Genomic DNA, 5,000 nt, shown 5'->3' with positions numbered 1-5,000 from the left:
ATCCACGCGAAGAGTTGTTTCGTGCTCGCGCGAGGTGCGATAGCGTCGATTCGCTTTTCTGTACGGGGAGAAATAGAACGATGAGTTGACTTATCGGGTCTTCGTTGGAATTACCGTCGCTGGCATTGTAAACTCCAGATGACCTTGTGATTCCTTCGTCGGGCACTGGTAAAGGGTGGCGATGATTCGTTCTATAATAGAAATACCCGTCGTAGCGATTCGGCCGAGACACCCGCCACGAAACACTCTCTCGTCGTGGAATCCCCGCGTCGGAGAGTAAAACGCGCGAAGGCTTACTATGAGAGAAGAAATAGTATATGCCGGTGGTTCGCGTGTGTAGGCTCTATACGAAATTGCGATTCAAGAGAGTAGGAAAAGACGCGATGAACCACGATTTCCGTGCGTCTTACGTCTCTCGACGATGGGACGATCCACGCGAAGAGTTGTTACGTGCTCGCGCGAGGTGCGATAGCGTCGATTCGCTTTTCTGTACGGGGAGAAATAGAACGATGAGCTGACTTATCGGGTCTTCGTTGGAATTACCGTCGCTGGCATTGTAAACTCCAGATGACCTTGTGATTCCTTCGTCGGGCACTGGTAAAGGGTGGCGATGATTCGTTCTATAATAGAAATACCCGTCGTAGCGTTTCGACCGATGTCACCCGCCACGAAATTCTCTCTCGTCGTGGAATCCCCGCGTCGGAGAGTAACCGCCGAAGGCTTGCTATAGAAGACTATAGTTTATACGCCTGTGGTTCACCGGTTGCCGGCTCTCCGGGGCACGCGATCGCGCGAAGGTTACGGAGGGACGTGAAGCGCCCGAGCAATGAAACGTCCGCAGGAGGAAACGAGCAACCGCCGAACATTGTTTCGCGACGTTTCCATAATGTATTGTCGTTTCGCTCGCATCCCGCTTCTTTCCCCTAGTTTCCTCGACGCGTAGTTTCGCAGCCTTAGTGGACGAATCATTCTCGATTCGAGGAAAGATATGCAGTGGGGCGTGCAATGAGCCCGCCAGAGACCACGATCTCCAATGCGTCTTTACATCTTTCGACGATGGGATGATCCACGCGAAGAGAACGTTCGTGCTTGCGCGAGGTGCGTTAGCGTCGATTCGCTTTTCTGTACGGGGAGAAATAGAACGATGAGTTGACTTATCGGGTCTTCGTTGGAATTACCGTCGCTGGCATTGTAAACTCCAGATGACCTTGTGATTCCTTCGTCGGGCACTGGTAAAGGGTGGCGATGATTCGTTCTATAATAGAAATACCCGTCGTAGCGATTCGGCCGAGTCACCCGCCACGAAACTGTCTCTCTTTCGTCGTGGAAACCCCGCGTCGGAGAGTAAAACGCGCGAAGGCTGTGACTGTAACATATATATATACAGTATACAATGCCTGTGGTTTTTGCGCGTGTCGGCTCTTCGGTATACGCGATCGGCCAGAGTTACGGAGGGACGGTGAAGCGCACGAGAAATTGAAACGGCCGCACGATTGGAACCGAGCAACCGTCGAACATTGTTTCGCGACGTTTCCATAATGCGTTTTCGTTTCGCTCGCATACCGCTTCTTTTCCCCTAGTCTCTGAGACGCGTTTTCGAGCCGTTCTTCTACTATCGATTCTCGTAGAGAGAAGGGACCGGGTAGTCTGGAAGTGGAACCCGCATCTTGCGTGTACCGTACACGGAATTGAGAGGACCGGCCGTGAAGCTCGTTTTAAAGCCGTGCGTCTGACACCCAACTCTTGCGCGCCAATTTCGCGGCAAGAGATAATATGGGACGAATGACCGGCAAAGAGCCAGCTGTGAAGTCTGTTTTTTTAATCGAATCCGTGGACGTGTGTATGCCGTAGCGTCGCTCGTCGTGTTCGTTCATGGTCGTTCCGAGAGAAAGAACGAAAGCGGTAACGAAGGGACCGGCCGTGAAGCTCGTTTTAAAGCCGCGCGTCTGACACCCAACTCTTGCGCGCCAATTTCGCGGCAAGAGATAACATGGGACGAATGACCGGCAAAGAGCCAGCTGTGAAGTCTTTTTTCATTATTTGCTTTCAATCGATCGATCGGTACGATTCGTGCAACGTTTCGCGCGATGCGACGCGAAAACATGCGCGCAACAATAGATGCGTCTGATCGGAAGAACGCGAGGGTCGACTGCACGCGATGGATTCAGTATCGGGTAGGATACAAAATATATCCCCGTCGTTTCCACGCGTGCGAGTCTTCTGCGTCTTTCGCGGGTTTTTGAATGCACTATACGCCCGGAACGTCGAGAAATATATACATATTACTTGAACGTTTTTCGTCTCGAAAGGCTTCGGTGTCGTCTCCAAGGCGACGCCTGAATCTCCTTCGCGCGCTGGTCGGAGATTCAGGTATCAACTTTTATCTTCTCTTTGAAAGAAGAGAGATATTAGGTCGAACAAATGAGAATAAAATTATATATGTGAAATATAAAATTTATACGATTACCCTGAACGGTGGATCACTTGGCTCGTGGGTCGATGAAGAACGCAGCTAATTGCGCGTCAACGTGTGAACTGCAGGACACATGAACATCGACATTTCGAACGCACATTGCGGTCCACGGATACAATTCCTGGACCACGCCTGGCTGAGGGTCGTTTACGTACCATACACTGCTTGCGTAGCTCTGTCAAATCCCCGCCGTCGTTCACCTCTTCGGATCGAACGTTTTTTTACCGAAGGGCGCAAAGAACGTTTCTGAGTCGGGTTAAGAGAAGGATGCTACGTACGAGCGAACGATGGGTGTCTCGTCGGCGTTTGTCGCGGACACGCGAAAATTCTGTGAATTTCACGGACAGTGTACGTTCTAGTTGTTGCAAAACGATCGGAATCGTTTGTATGGACTCGCGTGAGTGTTCGCGGCGTCGTGCGTCGTTCAATTACGACCGCCCGCGGATACCGCTCCACTGCGATATGGATCTGAGCGACAACTTTTTCGGCTGTTCGTGAGATGAACGGTTTCGTGTGTTTAGAAAAATTTTTTTTCCCGCGCTCCCGACGTCACCTGAAATGATGCGTCAGAGGTGAAAGAAAATATTAAGAAGTCGAGAGAGAGAGAGACTACACACGTTTTATTCATATTTTGTATACCGTGCGTGAGACGGATGTGCACGACACGTCGTATGTCGGTATATTACCGACTGGCCCCAGGGAGATTGTTTTCTTCCTCTCTTACGAATGAGATGTACGTTTCGGAGGATCGTCGTTACCGAAACACACGGCAAAACGAGACTTCTCGCAGCAGAACCTTTATACACAATACACATCGACTCTTTTTACCCCGAGAGAGAGAGAAAAGGTGTATTTCTTTTTTTTATTTTTCGAATTCGACGCACGAACGCTTTGACGACTGGAGAAAAACACGGTGTGTGTTAAAATCGTGCGGGACGAGCATGCGTATTCGTAACGGGTCGAATAGTTCTTATTCCCCGTCGTCGCGTGTCCTCGCTGGACCACCACCGTGCGCTTCCGCCACGTTCAGTTGAATTTCGAAATATATATATATAAAAAGAATCACCATATACTCTCTTTCGGGAGGTGTATTTTTATCGGTTTCTGCTATAGAGAAGAGACGGAGATCGTGTTGTGAGGTGTAACGTTTCTGTATCCCCGTTTCGGAGGATCGTCGTTATCGGCGGAACACACGTCAAAACGAGACTTCTCGCAGAACCTTTATACACAATACACATCGACTCTTTTACCCCGAGAGAGAGAAAAGGTGTTTTTCTTTTTTTTTTATTTTTCGAATTCGACGCACGAACGCTTTGACGACTGGAGAAAAACACGGTGTGTGTTAAAATCGTGCGGGACGAGCATGCGTATTCGTAACGGGTCGAATAGTTCTTATTCCCCGTCGTCGCGTGTCCTCGCTGGACCACCACCGTGCGCTTCCGCCACGTTCAGTTGTATTTCGAAATATATATATATATAAAAAGAATCACCATATACTCTCTTTCGGGAGGTGTATTTTTATCGGTTTCTGCTATAGAGAAGAGACGGACGATCGTGTGTGACACCACGTGGTAACGTTTCCGTATCCCCGTAAAATACGTTTATCTTTTCTCGTAGAAAAGAGAGAGGAAGAGGCAGGAGCTCCTCTTTGGCGAGGCTTTCGAACGTCGCGTCCCGTCCGCCGGAATATAATGATATAAATATATAACCGCCGCCGACTTTGTGCGAAAGCGTTGAAACGAACGCGTCGGTCGCCCCATGGTGTGTGTTTGTCGTGTCTTCTTTTCCTCTTCTGCACTTCTCTTCACTGTCGATCGCGAGACCGCGCGAGATCCGCTTCGGTCGTCCAGTCCCCGAAAATTCTTCTCGGACGGGCGTTAAAGTTAACCGGAGCGCGAGATCGTCTAGCGAGAGTCTTTTTCGCGATCGAGTAAAATGTGATAGAAGAAGGAGAAGAGTGTAAAAAGAGAATATAGACACGCGACGCAGCAGAGACCACTGGTGAGGCGCATAAGACGCGTTCGCGAACGATTTTTCGCGACGATACGGAGTCGCGCGTGTCGCGGTATATTTATCATTTATATACGTTATAATATGAATATTGTTGTGTTCGAACGCACTCTCCTCTAGACTTTGTTTTTTTTGCCTTTGAGCGATTTTTATGAAATTCGATTGAATTTTCATACAATTCACGTTCACGACGACCTCAGAGTAGGCGAGATTACCCGCTGAATTTAAGCATATTACTAAGCGGAGGAAAAGAAACTAACAAGGATTTCCTTAGTAGCTGCGAGCGAACAGGAATTAGCCCAGCACTGAATCCCGCGGTTCCGCCGTAGGGAAATGTAGTGTTCAGGAGGGTCCATTTATCCCGTGACGTCGAACCGCGTCCAAGTCCATCTTGAATGGGGCCATTTACCCGTAGAGGGTGCCAGGCCCGTAGCGACCGGTACGCGTTTCGGGAGGACCTTTCCTTAGAGTCGGGTTGCTTGAGAGTGCAGCCCTAAGTGGGTGGTAAACTCCATCT

The 5,000-nt window shown here is 49.4% G+C and overlaps 2 non-coding genes across 2 annotated transcripts in view; both read left to right on the top strand.

Annotated features, from left to right (window-relative positions):
• Nucleotides 1-2,464: 2,464 nt before the first annotated feature.
• Nucleotides 2,465-2,619, top strand: LOC143175462 (5.8S ribosomal RNA). Its single transcript, XR_013000232.1, has one exon. It is a non-coding gene; the product is annotated as a 5.8S ribosomal RNA (ribosomal RNA).
• A 2,055-nt stretch (nucleotides 2,620-4,674) lies between these two features.
• Nucleotides 4,675-5,000, top strand: part of LOC143175482 (large subunit ribosomal RNA) — a 4,007-nt gene continuing 3,681 nt past the window's right edge. The window contains exon 1 of the ribosomal RNA XR_013000252.1: nucleotides 4,675-5,000. This exon is cut by the window's right edge and continues 3,681 nt beyond it. This is a non-coding gene — a ribosomal RNA (large subunit ribosomal RNA).

The sequence above is a fragment of the Nomia melanderi genome, unplaced genomic scaffold, assembly GCF_051020985.1.
Source record: "Nomia melanderi isolate GNS246 unplaced genomic scaffold, iyNomMela1 scaffold0094, whole genome shotgun sequence".
Classification (NCBI taxonomy): domain Eukaryota; kingdom Metazoa; phylum Arthropoda; class Insecta; order Hymenoptera; family Halictidae; genus Nomia; species Nomia melanderi.
This window is presented reverse-complemented; position numbering and strand designations above follow the sequence as displayed.